Source organism: Elephas maximus, chromosome 14 (assembly GCF_024166365.1).
Source record: "Elephas maximus indicus isolate mEleMax1 chromosome 14, mEleMax1 primary haplotype, whole genome shotgun sequence".
Classification (NCBI taxonomy): Eukaryota; Metazoa; Chordata; class Mammalia; order Proboscidea; family Elephantidae; genus Elephas; species Elephas maximus.
This window is the reverse complement of record NC_064832.1, coordinates 69,979,309-69,997,263: the sequence shown is the minus strand read 5'-3', so window position 1 is coordinate 69,997,263 and position 17,955 is coordinate 69,979,309.

Here is a 17,955-nt window from a genome sequence, read left to right as displayed (position 1 = left end):
AATTCAACCACAAAAAGACAAACAACCCAATCAAGAAGTGGGCAAAGGATATGAACACACACTTCACTAAAGAAGATATTCAGACAGCCAACAGATACATGAGAAAATGCTCTCGATCATTAGCCATTAGAGAAATGCAAATTAAAACTACGATGAGATTCCATCTCACTCCAACAAGGCTGGCATTAATCCAAAAAACACAAAATAATAAATGTTGGAGAGGCTGCGGAGAGATTGGAACTCTTATACACTGCTGGTGGGAATGTAAAATGGTACAACCACTTTGGAAATCTATCTGGCGTTATCTTAAACAGTTAGAAATAGAACTACCATACAACCCAGAAATCCCACTCCTCGGAATATACCCTAGAGATACAAGAGCCTTCACACAAACAGATATATGCACACCCATGTTTATTGCAGCTCTGTTTACAATAGCAAAAAGCTGGAACCAACCAAGGTGTCCATCAACGGATGAATGGGTAAATAAATTGTGGTATATTCACACAATGGAATACTACGCATCGATAAAGAACAGTGATGAATCTGTGAAACATTTCATAACATGGAGGAACCTGGAAGGCATTATGCTGAGCGAAATTAGTCAGAGGCAAAAGGACAAATATTGTATACGACCACTATTATAAGATCTTGAGAAATAACAAAAACTGAGAAGAACAGATACTTTTGTGGTTACGAGGCGGGGAGGGAGGGAGGGAGGGAGAGGGTTTTTTATTGATTAATTAGTAGATAAGAACTGCTTTAGGTGAAGGGAAGGACAACACTCAATACTTGGAAGGTCAGCTCAATTGGACTGGACCAAAAGCAAAGAAGTTTCCGGGATAAAATGAATGCTTCAAAGGTCAGCGGAGCAAGGGCAGGGTTCTGGGGACCATGGTTTGAGGGGACTTCTAAGTCAATTGGCAAAATAATTCTATTACGAAAACATTCTGCATCCCCCTTTGATATGTGGCGTCTGGGGTCTTAAATGCTAACAAGCGGCCATCTAAGATGCATCAATTGGTCTCAACCCACCTGGAGCAAAGGAAAATGAAGCACACCAAGGTCACACGACAACTAAGAGCCCAAGAGACAGAAAGGGGCACATGAACCAGAGACCTACATCATCCTGAGACCAGAAGAACTAGTTGGTGCCCGGCCACAATGGATGACTGCCCTGACAGGGAGCACAACAGAGAACTCCTGAGAGAGCAGGAGATCAGTGGGATGCAGACCCCAAATTCTCATAAAAAGGCCATACTTAATGGTCTGACTGAGACTAGAGGAATCCCGGCGGCCATGCTCCCCAGACCTTCCGTTGGCACAGGACAGGAACCGTCCCCGAAGACAACTCATCAGACACGAAAGGCACTGGTCAGTGGGTGGGAGAGAGATGCTGATAAGAGTGAGCTAATTATATCAGGTGGACACTTGAGATTGTGTTGGCATCTCTTGTCTGGAGGGGGGATGGGAGGATAGAGAGAGAGGGAAGCTGGCAAAATTGTCACGAAAGGAGAGACTGAAAGGGCTGACGCATTAGGGGGAGAGCAAGTGGGAGTATGGAGTAAGATGTATGTAAACTTATATGTGACAGACTGGATTTGTAAACGTTCACTAGAAGCTTAATAAAAGTTAATAAAAAATTAAAAAAAAATGTTGAAGTTGAAAATACACTCAGTTATAATGAGGAATTATGGAAACTCCCTTCTCTGGTTGTGCTATGCCAGCAACAAAATGCTCAAACATATTAGCAATTCTTCTTTTGGAAGAGTTTGAATCGCACAATAAAGTCGGTGTCCTGATTTTGGTAAACTTTTAATTTCTGAAAATTTGGAGATTATGTGTATGCCTTAGTATGTGTTCCAGTTTGTATTATGTGAATTTTCTATTTTTGGTGCTCTGTCTCTCTCACCAATAGGGATCCTGGTGGCACAGTGGTTAAATTGCTCTCCTCTAACTGTAAGGTTGGTGGTTGGGTCCACCAGCTGCTCCATGGGAGAAAGATGTGGCAGTCTGCTTCTGTAAAGATTTACAACCTTAGAAACTGTATGGGGCAGTTCTACTCTGTCCTGTAGGGTTGCTATGTGTTGGAATCAACTCGGGCGGCAATGGGTTTTGTTTTATTTTCTATTGTTTTTGGTCCCTTTCCATTAGCTTATGTAATTAAGAGTTTGTTACACAAAATAAATTGAAATGAAATTCTACCCAATTTGGAATTACCATTATAACTCCTATTCCATAAGTCAGAGGAAGGAATGAATGACTGTTCAAGAGGGTAGGAATCAGCAATTAGAGTCAGAAACTAGATTAGCATTTCTTATCTATTAATACTCTCTATGTTAAATACATTAATTTAGTGTTTGTAGGAATTATTTTTGGGTAGGGATTATAGCATAAGGCCATATTTTATGGAACAACAGTATATCATAAGGAAATCACAGCCTTGATTTTAAGGAGATTTCAGAGTAAATTGATTCAACACAGATTGAACCTATACACTGGGATACATCCCATATGATTCTCCCAAGGTACATCTGCAACTGGATGGTTCAGGATGGCCTGCAGATTGAGGAGACCTGAATACATGAAAATCTTTCATCTGAGTACATGAAAAACTTTGGGCTTTACGTCCTTTGGGAGGTGGACTGAAAGCTGAAGTTTACTAATTCAGGAGGCAGTGGATGCTTCAGAGTAATGTAGATGATTTGGGTGAAAACTGAAACTAGGAAGTAGAAATATACCAGATGGCAGGGGAATCCACCAACTGAAGTAGTTTGGGGGATGAGATATGCTGATAGAACAGTGGTTCTTAACAGCAAAGATTTTGTCCCTTCCGCAGGAGACATTTGGCAATGTCTGGAGATATTTTTAGTCGTCACACCTGGAGGAAAGGGTGCTACTGGTACCTAGTGGGTAGCACAGATGCTGCTAAACATCCTACAATGCCCAGGACAGCCTCCCACAACAAAGAATTATTTGACCCAAAATTTCAGTAACTCTGAAGTTGAGAAGTACTGGGAAAAAGAGCAGCATATGTAGATGGGCAGGGAGTAATTATGGTGAGAGGTTTGGTCCAAATATGGTCAAAGATCTTAAATGTTACTGAGTTTCAAGAGGAAAAATGATGTGGCTTGTCAGACTTGAGATGAGCTAAAGTGAAGGAGGAGAATGGTTGGCAAACTTTGAGCATTACTTTTGTAATCTTGGTGGGTATTGCATTGGGGTAAACCAGGGAGAGCTACGATCTGGAAAAGAGTTGAACAGAAAGTCTTGTCAGGAAATGTGTCAAGTCTGGAAAAGAGCAAGACAGTATTATAGCTTCAGGCAGCCAAAGGAAGGTAAAGACCCAACCCATTGCTGTGGAGTGGATTCTGATTCATAGCAACCAGATGAAAAGAGTAGGTAAACGATGGGTGGCCTGGGTAGGAATTCCTGTGTGGTGCAAATGGTTAACATACTTGGCTGCTGACCAAAGGGTTAGAGGTTTGAGTCCACCCAGAGGTACCTCAGAAGAAAGGGCAGGTGATGTACTTGTGAAAAATCAGCCACTGAACAACCTGTGGAGCACAGCTGTGCTCTGACACACATGAGAACTCCATGAGCTGGAAACAACTAGTTGATTTTTTTTTAGATAGGTGAGCATGGAAGAAAGTCTGTGAAGACAGGGAAGGTAAAAAGTAACAAATCTAGCAGGTACAACAGTGGCATATTAGACAGTTAAAAACAATACTGACTGCCTGGGCCCCATGTCCCATTTAAAAAAAAAAAAAACATTGCTGTTGAGTCAGTTCTGACTCATAGCAACCCTACAGGGCAGAGTAGAATTGCCCCATAGGGTTCCTGAGGAGTGCCTGGTGGATTTGAACTGCCAACCTTTTGGTTAGCAGCTGTAGCACTTAACCACTATGCCACCAGGGTTTCCTGGTCATGTCAGACCAGTTAAATCCAAGATTTGGGAAGTGGTCCTGGACTTCAAGTGTGTTTATAGAAGTTTCCCAGCTGTTTCTAATGTTCAGCTAAGGTTGACCACTGCTGCCTTAGAAGGTCAATAAAGTCAAGGGGGAAGAAACAGGGCTCCTTGAACCAAACCCTGAAATAAGCTGACACCTGAGATTAGAGGTTGCTTGGCTTCTGCCCTGGTGATTTGCAGGGATGTGTGTGGACTGTGGCTGGGAAGTGCACTTGCCATCAGGTTGAGGCTGAGTTTTGCAGGGGTCTTCGAAGTGTAGATCCTGATAGTAAAGGAGGCAGAGGGGCAGGCAGGGGCTTACTTCTTATTACTGATAAATGGCAGAGCTCTGGATTTACTTTTCCAGAGAGATCCCACATTAAAGTACTGAAGTTCTACCTTGTAACTCAAAGAAATCATTTTGAATAGTATTCATTAAATTACATCCCACTGCCGTAGAGTCAGTTCCCACTCATAGCTACCCTATAGTGACCCTATTGGACAGAGTAGAACTGCCCCAAAGGATTTCCAAAGAGCAGCTGGTAGATTTGAACTGCTGGCCTTTTGGTTAGCAGCCGGGCTCTTAACCATTATGCTACGAGGGCTCCAGTTAAATGACATGGGCAATAAAATTATTTCATATTTAACATATATGTAAGAGAATTATGTTACAAGAGAAGAAACATGAAACCGTCGTAGTGAGAGTATTTCAGGGAAAAATGCATACCTTTCTGTACAAAGAGCTGCTAAAGGCAGCCTGTTTTCTTACCTTGGAGTCCCACAAAGGACAATGACCCAAATGGGGGTGGTACCTCACAGCCTTCGGTGCAGTGGGGCATCCCTTATCCACCTTTTCCGGATCTGAGAAAGCATTCCTTTCTAGTAGAAAGGGAATATGAGCAGAAAGCATACTTCGTATGCAGATTCCTGGGACATTTGCAGAGGGAGTGAGTAAGTGACTGGTGGTGAGAATCTGCTCTGTTTTCATTTCTCTTTGGCAGGGCCTGCTGGCAATTTAATATTCTTTATTATGCTTTTACATGCAACTTCCTTCCTAGCTGATGATTCCTGTCAGGGCTGTGTATTATTACACATTAGTCATTTTTCTTGGGTTGGCCTATAATGCTTAAAAGGAGGACTACTGTACTTCAGTAATTTTGCTTACAATTTGATTTGTGTTCTCTAGAATCCCAATTTACTTTCATCAGCACATTTCAAACACACACCAGCTGGACCCCTAGATGAGCTTATTTGCATACATTAGCAGCTGAAAGCCAAACACCAGCAACCCAGACTGAGACCTGATATTTTCCCAGAGCCTCACCTGATTTTTTTGAAATAAACTCTGCCTCCATATTTGTAACTATCTATGTCAGTGATCCCCCACATGTCTGTCAGTTTGTTGTACTGTGGGGGCTTGTGTGTTGCTGTGATGCTGGAAGCTATGCCACCGGTATTCAGATACCAGCAGGGTCGCCCATGGAGGACAGGTTTCAGCTGAGCTTCCAGACTAAGACAGACTCGGAAGAAGTACCCAGCAGTCTACTTCTGAAAAGCATTAGCCAGTGAAAACCTTATAAATAGCAGCAGAACATTGTCTGATATAGTGCTGGAAGATGAGCCCCCCAGGTTGGAAGGCACTCAAAAGATGACTGGGGAAGAGCTGCCTCCTCAAAGTAGAGTCGACCTTAATGACGTGGTTGGAGTAAAGCTTTCGGGACCTTCATTTGCTGATGTGGCATGACTCAAAATGAGAAGAAACAGCTGCAAACATCCATTAATAATCAGAACCTGGAATGTATGAAGTATGCATCTAGGAAAATTGGAAATTGTCAGAAATGAAATGGAACACATAAACATCGATATCCTAGGCATTAGTGAGCTGAAATGGACTGGTATTGGCCATTTTGGATTGGACAAACACATAGTCTACTATGCTGGGAATGACAACTTGAAGAGGAATGGTGTTGCATTCATCATCAAAAAGAACGTTTCAAGATGTATCCTGAAGCACAACGCTGTCAGTGATAGGTTAATATCCATACGCCTACAAGGAAGACCAGTTAATACGACTATTACTCAAATTTACGCACCATCCACTAGGACTAAAGATGAAGAAATAGAAGATTTTTATCAGCTGCTGCAGTCTGAAATTGATCGAACATGCAATCAAGATGCATTGATAATTACTGGTGATTGGAATGGGAAAGTTGGAAACAAAAAAGAAGGATCCGTAGCTGGAAAATATGGCCTTGGTGATAGAAACAATTGCTGGAGATCGAATGATAGAATTTTGCAAGACCAACAACTTCTTCATTGCAAATATCTTTTTCACCAACATAAATGGCGACTAAACACATGGACCTTGCCAGATGGAACACACAGAAATCAAATGGACTACATCTGTGGAAAGAGACGATGGAAAAGCTCAATATCATCAGCCGTAACAAGGCCAGGGGCCGACTGTGGAACAGACCATCAATTGCTCATATGCAAGTTCAAGCTGAAACTGAAGAAAATCCAAGCAAGTCCACGAGAGCCAAAATATGACCTTGAGTATATCCCACCTGAATTTAGAGACCATCTCAAGAATAGATTTGATGCATTGAACACTAGTGACCAAAGACCAGACGAGTTGTGGAATGACATCAATGACATCATCCATGAAGAAAGCAAGATGTCACTGAAAAGACAGGAAAGAAAGAAAAGACTAAGGCAGATGTTGGAGAAGACTCTGAAACTTGCTCTTGAGCGTCGAGGAGCTAAAGCAAAAGGAAGAATTGATGAAGTAAAAGAACTGAACAGAAGATTTCAAAGGGCCTCTTGAGAAGACAAAATAAAGTATTATAATGACATGTGCAAAGTGCTGGAGATGGAAAACCAAAAGGGAAGAACACGCTTGGCATTTCTCAACCTGAAAGAACTGAAGAAAAAGTTCAAGCCTCGAGTTGCAATAGTGAAGGATTCCATGGGGAAAATATTAAATGACGCAGGAAGCATCAAAAGAAGATGGAAGGAATATACAGAGTCATTATTCCAAAAAGAATAATCAATATTCAACCATTTCAAGAGGTGGCATATGATCAGGAACCGATGGTACTGAAGGAAGAAGTCCAAGCTGCTCTGAAGGCATTGGAGAAAAACAAGGCTCCAGGAATTGAGGGAATATCAATTGAGACGTTTCAACAAACAGATGCAGCACTGGAGGTGCTCACTCATCTATGCCAAGAAATATGGAAGACAGCTTCCTGGCCAACTGTCTGGAAGAGATCCATATTTATGCCTATTCCCAAGAAAGGTGATCCAACTGAATGTGGAAATTATAGAACAATGTCATTAATATCACACGCAAGCAAAATTCTGCTGAAGATCATTCAAAAGCGGCTGCAACAGTAGATCGACAGGGAACTGCCAGAAATTCAGGCCGGTTTCAGAAGAGGACATGGAACCAGGGATATCATTGCTGATGTCAGATGGATCCTGGCTGAAAGCAGAGAATACTAGAAGGATGTTTACCTGTGTTTTATTGATTATGCAAAGGCATTCGACTGTGTGGATCCTAACAAACTATGGATAACACTGCAAAGAATGGGAATTCCAGAACACTTAATTGTGCTCATGAGGAACCTTTACATAGATCAAGAGGCAGTTGTTCGGACAGAACAAGGGGATACTGATTGGTTTAAAGTCAGGAAAGGTGTGTACCAGGGTTATATTCTTTCACCATACCTATTTAATCTGTATGCTGAACAAATAATACGAGAAGCTAGACTATATGAAGAAGAATGGGGCATCAAGATTGGATGAAGACTCATTAAGAACCTGCATTATGCAGATGACACAACCTTGTTTGCTGAAAGTGAAGAGGACTTGAAGCACTTACTAATGAAAATCAAAGACCACAGCCTTCAGTATGGATTGCACCTCAACATAAAGAAAACAAAAATCCTCACAACTGGACCAATGAGCAACATCATGATAAACGGAGAAAAGATTGAAGTTGTCAAGGATTTCATTTTACTTGGATTCACAATCAACAGCCACGGAAGCAGCAGTCAAGAAATCAAAAAACGCATTGCATTGGGCAAATCTGCACAAAGGATCTCTTCAAAGTGTTGAAGAGCAAAGATGTCACCCTGAAGACTAAAGTGCGCCTGACCCAAGCCATGGTATTTTCAATCACATCATATGCATGTGAAAGCTGGACAATGAATAAGGAAGACCGGAGAAGAGTTGACACTTTTGAATTGTGGTGTTGGCGAAGAATATTGAATATACCATGGACTGCCAAAAGAATGAACAAATCTGTCTTGGAAGAAGTACAACCAGAATGCTCCTTAGAAGCAAGGATGGCGAGACTGTGTCTTACATACTTTGGACATGTTGTCAGGAGGGATCAGTCCCTGGAGAAGGACATCATGCTTGGCAGAGTACAGGGTCAGCCGAAAAGAGGAAGACCTCAACGAGGTGGATTGACACAGTGGCTGCAACAATGAGCTCAAGCATAACAACGATTGTGAGGATGGTGCAGGACCGGGCAGTGTTTCGTTCTGTTGTGCATAGGGTTGCTATGAGTTGGAACTGACTCGACGGCACCTAACAACAACATGTCAGTGATAGCAACCCTATAGGACAGAGTAGAACTGTCCCATAGGGTTTTCAAGGAGTGCCTAGTGGATTTGAACTGCCGACCTTTTGGTTAGCAGCCGTAGCTCTTAACCACTGCACCGCCAGGGTTTCCATGAGTCGGAATGGTCACTATGAGTTGGAATTGACTTGATGGCAATGGGTTTGGTTTATGTCAGTGATTGGAAACCCTGGTGGTGTAGTGGTTAAGTGCTAACCAAAAGGTCAGCAGTTGGAATTCACCAGGCGCTCTTTGGAAGCTCTATAGGGCAGTTCTATTCTGTCCTATAGCGTCACTATGAGTTGGAATTGACTCACTTTGTAACAAGTTTGGTTTTTTTTTTGTTGTTGTTGTTAATGTCAGTGATAATATGTGTGTGTGTGTTTTAAAGCTATTGGTCTCCAGGTAATGCTCTGATGCAAAGCCTTAAAGGATAATCTGAGTACACGTCTGTCTTACTTTAGTGTACGTAAAAATATTGTCCCCCCCATTACGAATATCTTAGTAAAGGTAATAATTAAATAAATGGTAGAGGAATCAGCTTCTTAATTGGTCAGTGATTGCCTGAAGGCACGTAATCCATTAATCCATAAACATCTTTGTGGCTGGAGCCCTGGAGGCAGTGATTAAGATCTAAGGCTGCTAACCAGAAAGTCGGCAATTCAAATCCACCAGCCACTCCTTGGAAACTCTATGGGGCAATTCTACTCTGTTCTATAGGGTTGCTATGAGTTGAAATCAACTGGACAGCAACGGGTTTGGTTTTTTTGGAGGGTGGTTATTTTTGTGACTGGGACCCTCCAAACACCTAACTTTACACACACACAAAAAGGACATTGTGAGCGATTTGTAAAAAGCTGAGGTTTCATTTCACCATTTTCTTTGCAAGTCTAAATTCCTGAACTGTGGTCTTGGTCTATGTGGCAGCCTACCCCAAAAGATACCCATATTCTAATCCCTGAAATCTGTAAATATTACTTTCTTTGGAAAAAGTCTTTGCACACATGATTAAATTAAAGATTCTGAGCTGAGGAGATTATCCTGGAGTATTCAGGTGGGCTCTAAATGCCATCACGAGGGTCCTTATAGGAGAGAGAGAGCAGAGGGAGACTGAACAGACAGAGGAGGAGCAGGCAGCATGACCACGGAGGCAGAGATTGAAGTGTTGTGGCCACAGGTCAAGGAATGTGGCAGCTACCAGAAGCTGGAAGAGGCAAGGAAAGGATTCTCCAGTACAGCCTCTGGAGGAAGCACGTTGTTGACAATACCTTGATTTCAGCCCAGTGAGAGTGATTTCAGGCTTCTGGCATCTGGAACAGTGAGAGAATAAATTGGTGTTGTTTTAAGGCACTAAGTTTGTCATAATTTGTTATAGCAGCTGTGGGAAACTAATGCTGTCTTTAAGAGTCTACCTAATGGTTCTTGGGCAGGCAGTTTACTTATAGAATTCATAATTTTAACATATCCATGTCGGTGTCCTTTTGGTTTTGTTTTTTTCTGGAAATGAATTGTTAATTTACTTGATCTTTTTCATTTTGTATCTCACTTATCATCCATTTGTTCTGCTTAGTCCTTTCTGTTAGGGCAAGTGGGGACCAGGAGGGTAGATGATGCGCAGGATCATTTGATTTGCTGAATTGATCCCCAGACATGGGACAAAACATTTGTGAACACGTAATCTAGAAGACTTAATATCCCAGGGAGGAAAGAACATTCTCTGCTAAATATTGAACATTTATCCTGTCAACATTTTATTTCCTTTTCCTATTTCCATAAGATAGATATAATGCACTGTATATTATTAACATGAAATAGTGCTCTACAAGATACCTCAGGGCTAGAATTACTCTCTTTGGAGTGGATATTTGTATGCATTACAGATTACTGTGATTCTGGACTGCAATGGGGAAATCATGACCAGTATGTTTCTATCCTCTTTAGTCAGTTGCAGAATACTGCCAGACTTTACTTCTTTACTTCCTCTGCTATTATTTGACCATGATTCACAGGGGCCAGCTCATGAATTACATGACAGTTTTTTTTAATAGGGTCGCTATGAGTCGGAATTGACTCAACAGCAGTGGGTTTGGTTTTTTTGTTTTTAATACAGATGTCACTGCGGATAATGGGGAAGCCAATTTCTGGAAAATTTGTGATGTCCATTGAAATGTTTCTGAAAAGCTGATGGATTTGTAGTTCCAGTAAGGGCCCTGGAAATATGGATGAACCTAACTGCTCAAGATTTTTTAAAAAATGCTCTTTATCATAGTACTTCATGAATTTTTCTATTAAAATAAAACAGAAACATAATTCTTTTTGTAATCAGAAGGCTCTCATATGACAATAACTGCGTCTTATAGAGGACAGTCAGAGCTTTATAATCAAGTTGGTAAAACTGAAATGATTTTCTTTTGCAAAGACTTATAACACATGCTGTGTGAGACTTTGTGTTTGCCAGAAGATATTGTTGTCAATAAACAGGAATAGTTTGAGTACTTATAATTTTATGTTGTTGTATTGTTGGTTGCTGTTGTATTCCTACTCATAGTGACCCCATATGACAGAAGAGAACTGCCCCATAGGGTTTTCTGGGCTGTAATCTTTATGAAAGCAGATCGCCAGGTCTTTCTCCTGCAGAGCTGCTGGGTAGGTTCGAACTGCCAACCTTTTGATTTACAACTGAGCACCTTTTTTTTTTTTTTTACCTAACTGTTCTGCCACCAGGTCTCCTTTATAAATTTATAGCAAATATTAATAAGTAAATTCTCAGTTAAATTTAAATGATTCTGTTTTCGCTAGGGCCTTTCTGAAGGAAATGGGAGACTACTTCAAAGATGAGTTTGGGCCATTTGTAGAAAATCTATACTTAAAGCTCAATTTTGTTTTTGGGCAATACCTAGGAGTTTACAGTTTTTATATGCTCTCTCCCTTCCTTCCAAATTTCATTCCAAGGCACTACAGTGCATACGTGCTATTAAATGTTTCATTAAAGCCCCAATGAATTTTTAGGGATGCAGTACAGTTGTGGGCAAGTGGGCCTGAGATCAGATTGAGGGGGTAGAAGCTGTTCACTCCAGAATGAGTCCTCAAGGCCTCTAACAAAGCCCAAGAACAATTTACTGTGTTGAGAGATGAGCTCATAAGTGTAATTTCTATTCGTAAAATAAACCTTTGATAATGAAAATGAAGAACAATTACAGGCTTTGCTCTGGAGGGACGACCTAAGAATTAACCATAGAGATAGCATATGAATTATGGATTTTCTTTTCCAGTGAAATCTCTTTTCTTATAATTCCCTGAGAAATTTATATTGTGCATATTGAAGAGAATGAGAATTCATTTAATAATCCACTTTCTACTGCTTATTTGTTATTTTCTATCTAAAAGAAAATACTCAATTTTCTTAACAACTAATTTAATACAATTATCATGTCACCAGTCAAAAATATGCATCAGAATAGCATGCTACAGACACATGCTTTACACAATCAGTGTTTTTAAACAGATGTAAATGAAATTTTGTTAATTAAATCTATAACAACAGCAGATAGAATATGTGTTTGTTTTTTGTTATTCAAAATGTTCTCAGGTAAGTAAGGGGCATGTTCTGTTTAACTGAGACAATAAATAACAATTTACTTAATATATAAGAAATATCAGAAGGTGAATAGAGAAGTAATCATATAAAACTGAAATTTGCTAAGCTAAAGAAATTAAATAAAAAACGGTTGGAGTTGTAGGGTGGAATGAAAAAGAAGGAGATAGAAAAGTAATATTTTAGAGTTTGGGGTAAAATGACTTTAATGCTGGAAGAAGTATTGTGGATACCTGGTCTGTGTGTAAGAAGCCCTGGTGGACCAGTGGTTAAGCACTCAGCTGCTAACTGAAAGGTCGTTGGTTCGAACCCACCAGCCTCTCCATGGGAGAAAGATGTGACCGTGTGCTTCTGTACAGATTACAACCTTGGAAACCCTATGGGGCAGGTCTACTCTGTCCTATAGGGTCGCTGTGAGTCGGAATCAACTCAAACAATGGCTTTGTGTTTTTTGGTTTTAGGTCTGTGAGTGGAAGGAAGGAGAAGGGGAGGGGAGGGGAGGGGAGGGGAAGGAAGGGGAGGGGAGGGGAGGGGAGGGGAGGAGAGGGGAACTCAGCTGTAGATTAAGGGAGAAATCACAGGGTTTTTATCAGACTTAAGCATTTCCTTACAGCTCTTCAGTGACCTTGTGTTTGCTCTACACTGAGTCCTACTGCTCTTTTCTGCCTTTTTCGCACAGTTTTGAGTTTTTGACATTGTCACCTCCCAGCTCTCATACTTTGTCAGAAGTCTTGGCTCTCTAAGAATCAGGCTGCTGGAGCTGAGATTCTCACCTGATTGTCAGCCAAAGGAGGTGTGATGGAGTGGAAAACACAGGATTTGGAAACAGGAGACCTCGTTTTGAATCCTGGCATGAACACTTAATATTATTATCTATGACCTTGGTGAGCCATGTATCTTCTTTGTGCTTCAGTTTTTTCCCTGGAAGGACTGCACAGCTTTGTTTTGAGCACTGTATAAAATAACATGTATAAAAGAATCTAAAAGTGATTACAAGGAGTAGAGATTCTATCCTTTTTAATTTTTTTGTATAGAACACCCTTGTAGGTGAGCCAGTCACTGAAATACCTCCTCGTGGTGGCAGTATATATTCTAAAGGCTCCCCAGAGATACTTCACAAATAATTTATTATTTTGAAATAATAATAAAACAGCAGAAGAAATAAGAAGTTTGTGTGTGCACATACAAGCACCTACATATATATATATATATATCTTTTCTGCCTCTTTTTTCTGCACCTTTTTTCTTAGTAGGAGAAGGACGTTAACTGAATGAAGAGAGGCAGGGCTGAACTGGTTTCCAGACTGGACTAACCTGGGCTGAGGCTAGTGAGATTAGTATGAATTCAGACGCCAGTACAGGGCTGTCAACAGAGTCCCCAGCAAAGTTTTGAATTTTATTTTGGTAGCAACTGCCTATCCATTTGTGAGCCCCCCTCTCAACTTCCTACCATCTTCCATTTCTGGCTCCAGAGCCAACCAGCACATCATGCTGCTTGTGGCAGTCAACCAGGTCAAGAAGCTAGGATCTAAAAAAAAACTCATTTCCTGAGAGCTAAGATCCTGGGTAGTGCAAACTGTTAATGTGCTCGGCGGCTAACTGAAAGGTTGGAGGTTTGAGTCCACTCAAAGGCTCCTCGGAAGAAAGGCCTGGTGATGTACTTCCAAAAAATCAGCTGTGGAAAACCTTATGGAGCAGAGTTCTACTCTGACTCCTGTGGGGTCCCCAGAAGTCGTAGCCGACTCCCCGGCATTGGTTGGTTAAGACATGACTTAGGCTCATGTGCTTCTCAGGAGGAATTTCTCTTTACCAAGAGGAGTGGGTAGTCCATTTGGGAGGATAAGCAGGTATGGGGACAGGCTTTCTCCAGTTGTCTTCTTCCTCCTAAATGCAGTCCTGTCCAGGATTTGCAGATGGAACCTGAGGTTTCCAAATGTAGACAACAATTTATTTGACTTGCCTAGAATTAAAAAAAAAAAAAAATAGCTGCCAACTTTTCAAACTCCTTAGCTTTTCCGCCCAATCTGGTTTCAAGCTTCTCTTAAAAAAGATCTGGCAACACTGGCCGATCTCAACAGGGTAACTTTTGATTGATGGTGACTAGTGACCTCTGCTTGTAGAAGGGCAAGTGATCTCCGGTCCACTGCAGTTCTCTCCTGCTTTCATAATTGCTTAAATTACCTGCCTGGTCCTCCTAAGCATTTCAGATTGCCACACTCACCTATACTTTGCATTGCTTAACTACCACCATCTCTTTTCTCATACCACATCTTTTCTCTTACCGTCATGGCATCCACCCACACAAATATGTTTTTCCAGCAGAGTACACAAAAAAAAAAAAAAAATTTTTTTTTTTTTAATCAGTTAAAAACAAGAACTGGTCTTTAGAGAGAGAAGAGGGTTTACCATGACACACCGTTCATGTTCAAAACCACAAACCATTAATTCCAGAAATGCCAGTTCTGTTTCTTGATTCTTTTGCGAAGTGAATAATCTTATTTTAGAAGCTGAGACTATAATTAGAGCATTGCAGGGATAGTAGTAGTATGGAATCATTTAAAGAGCAGTGGAGATGACGAAGAAAGGTTGGAATTTAGGATACAGAAAGATAAATTAAGCAAATTCTCACCAAAGGGAGGCTGGTACAGCTACATTAATATATAGAAAAATAGGGTGTAAGGGAAGAACAAAAGTATTAGAGATAAAGATGAGACATGTTAGGTTCCCTTCCACGATATAATAATTTTAAATTTGAATGTGCCTAATAATACAGCTTCAAAATAAACAAGGCAAAATTGATAGAACTGTGAGAAATCTGCAGACACAGTGGGAAATTTTAATACATCTGTGTCGGTAAGTAAGAGAACTTACCGACAGCAAAATCAATAAGGATAGAGAAAATGTGAATACTGTATTAGCAAATTTGACCTGATGGTCATATACACAACAACTAATAACTAGAGAATTCATTTCTTTATTGACACACATGGGTCATTTATGAAAATTGTTTACATCCTGGGTCATAAATGAAATATAAACAAAAATAAGAGATTAAAATCATACAGGGCATGTTTTCTGGCCACAAATGCAATAAAGTTAGCAATCACTAATAAAAAGATAACTGGAAAAAAATCAATATATGTGAAAATTAAGAAAGAGTTTCTAAATAAGCCATGGACTGAAGAAGAAATCCAAATAGAAATTAGAAGATATTTAGATATTTCACCTAAAGTTACTACTTGTAAAAGTTTCTAGGATGGAAAGAAAGCAATACCTAGAGGGAATGTTTCAGCCTTAAGTTTACATTTCAGAAAGCTTTAGGTTAATGCATTTGAAATATAGATGAATTCCTAGAAAAATATAACTTCCCAAGTGGACTTGAGAAGAAATGAAAAAGCCTTCCTACAGAGAACACTTCGGGTCCAGGAAACTTTACCAGAAGTTCTACAAAATCTTTAAGAAACAGCTATCCAATCTTACACAAACTCAGGAAATAGAAAAAGAGGACAAGTATCTACAATTAAAAAAACTTTATGAATCAATGTGAAAAGACAATCACAGAAAAAAAGGCAAAAGGCTTGGACAGTCACTTTATAAAAAGACAATAGTCAAATAACTGAAAAAACACATGAAAAGATGCTCACCCTAATTAGTAAGCAGAAAAATACCAAATAAAACTACACTGAGGTAATATTCCACACCCACAGGCTTGTTAAAAATTACAAAGTCTAATAACGTCAATCATTAATAAGGGTGTAGAGCAATGGGAACTCTCATGAAAAGCGGTGGCTGTATAAACTGATACAACTGCTTCGGAAAACAGTTTGGCATTACCTTTAACAAGGCTGAAGCTATGTAAACCCCACAATTTAGACATTTCTTCTTGGGTATGTACCCCAGAAAAACTCTTGCACCAGAACTCATAGCAGCGTTATTGGAAATAACACCTGGATCCGTTTCCTATGGTTGCTGTAACAAAGTTCCACAAAGTGGGTGGATTATGAGAAAAGAAATTTATTGTTTCACAGTTCTGGAGGCTAGTAGTCTCAACTCAGGGTGTGGTCAAGGCTGTGTTCTCCCCAAAGACTCTAGAGGAAGATCCTTTCTCGTCTCTTCCAGCTTCTGGTAGCCCCAGGCGTTCCTTGGTTTGCAGTTGTACCATAACTTCATTTCTGCCTCCATTTTCACATGGCCATCTTCCCTCTCTCTGTCTCTCTGGATCTCTCCTCCTCTTTTAGAAAGACACCACTCAGATGAGATTAGGACCTACCCTACTTCAGTATGACCTCCTGTTAACTGATACCATATTTAAAGACCTTACTTCCAAACAAGATCACCTTCCCAGGTATGAGGGGTTAGGGTTTTATCACTGGGGGACACAATTCACCCCATAACAATTCCGAACTGGAAATAATTTGAAAGTCTACCCAGACCCAGTGCTGTCAAGTCCAAGTCTAGCAACCGTAAAATAGATACCCAAAGTTTGGTGTATACATCAAATGGAATGATTATTAGCAATGAAAATGACTGAACTATATTACATGCTTCCACACAGATGAGTGTAACAAACATGTTGAACCAAAAGAACAAGCCATGATGTAGTGCAGCTCCACTTCTACAAGGTTCAAAACTATGTTAAGCCAAGTTATGTAGTTTAGAGGTGGAATACATAGGAGCTAAAACTGTGAGAAGAAATAAAACCAGTAACCGTTTCCCATCCAGTTGATTCAGACTCATGGCAACACATGAGTGTCAGAATAGAATTGTGCTCCACAGGTTTTCAGTGGCTGATTTTTCACAACTAGATCACCAGGTCTTTCTTCTAAGGTGCCTTTGGGTAGGCTTGAAATTTCAGCCTTTATTTATAGCAGCTGAGCACGTTAACCATTTTCACCACCCAGGGACTCTGATGAGAAGAAGTAACCAAACCAAAACCCATTGCCATCAAATTGATTTCGACTCATAGTGACCTTATAGAACAGAGTAGAACTGCCCCATGGGGTTTCCAAGGAGATCCTGGTGGATTCAGACTGCAGATCCTTTTGGTTAGCAGCCATAGCTGTTAACCACTACGCCACCAGGGTCTCCAGGGAGAAGTAAAGGAACGTCTATCAAGAAATCTGGAGTGTGGTTATCTCCAGGAGAGAGGAAGGGGGATGTGATAGGCAAAAGACATATGAGGGCTTCTAGAGTTAGTTATAATTATTCTTTATCTGTACATCAATGTTGTATAGACCCTTCTGTGTTTATGATATATTTCATAGTTTAAAAAAGTGAGAAAAAAGCAGTAGAGAAACTCAATTTTTTAAAGAAAATTTGATGATTGTGTTTAAAAAATGTGAATAATCTTCACACAGCATATTTTGATGCAAATAATGTACACCTTCTGCATCTGTTTGCTGGCCACCCCCCCCAGGTATTTTCATAAGCATAATATGCTAATTTTTTCCACATCAACATGTGGAAGAGGGTTGGTATGGTGGCATTTGTGAGGATGCCTCAGGGGGAGAGCTCCGCTGGCAAACAAACACAAAGGGTGTGCGTTATTTGCATAAAAATATGGTAATCACAATAAAAACTGAGCTTTTTAAAACAGAACATCATTCACAGGACCACTTACTAAGCTAAGAAATAAAATGATAAGACATTAGATCTCTGGCCCTTTTCTATAAAATGAGGGAGTTGGACCAGAACAGCGGTTCTTCACCTGGTGAATGATAGAATCTCCTGGGAGTTTTTAAATGCCCTGTGCCCCAGAGATTCCTGTTTAATGGCCCAGGTATC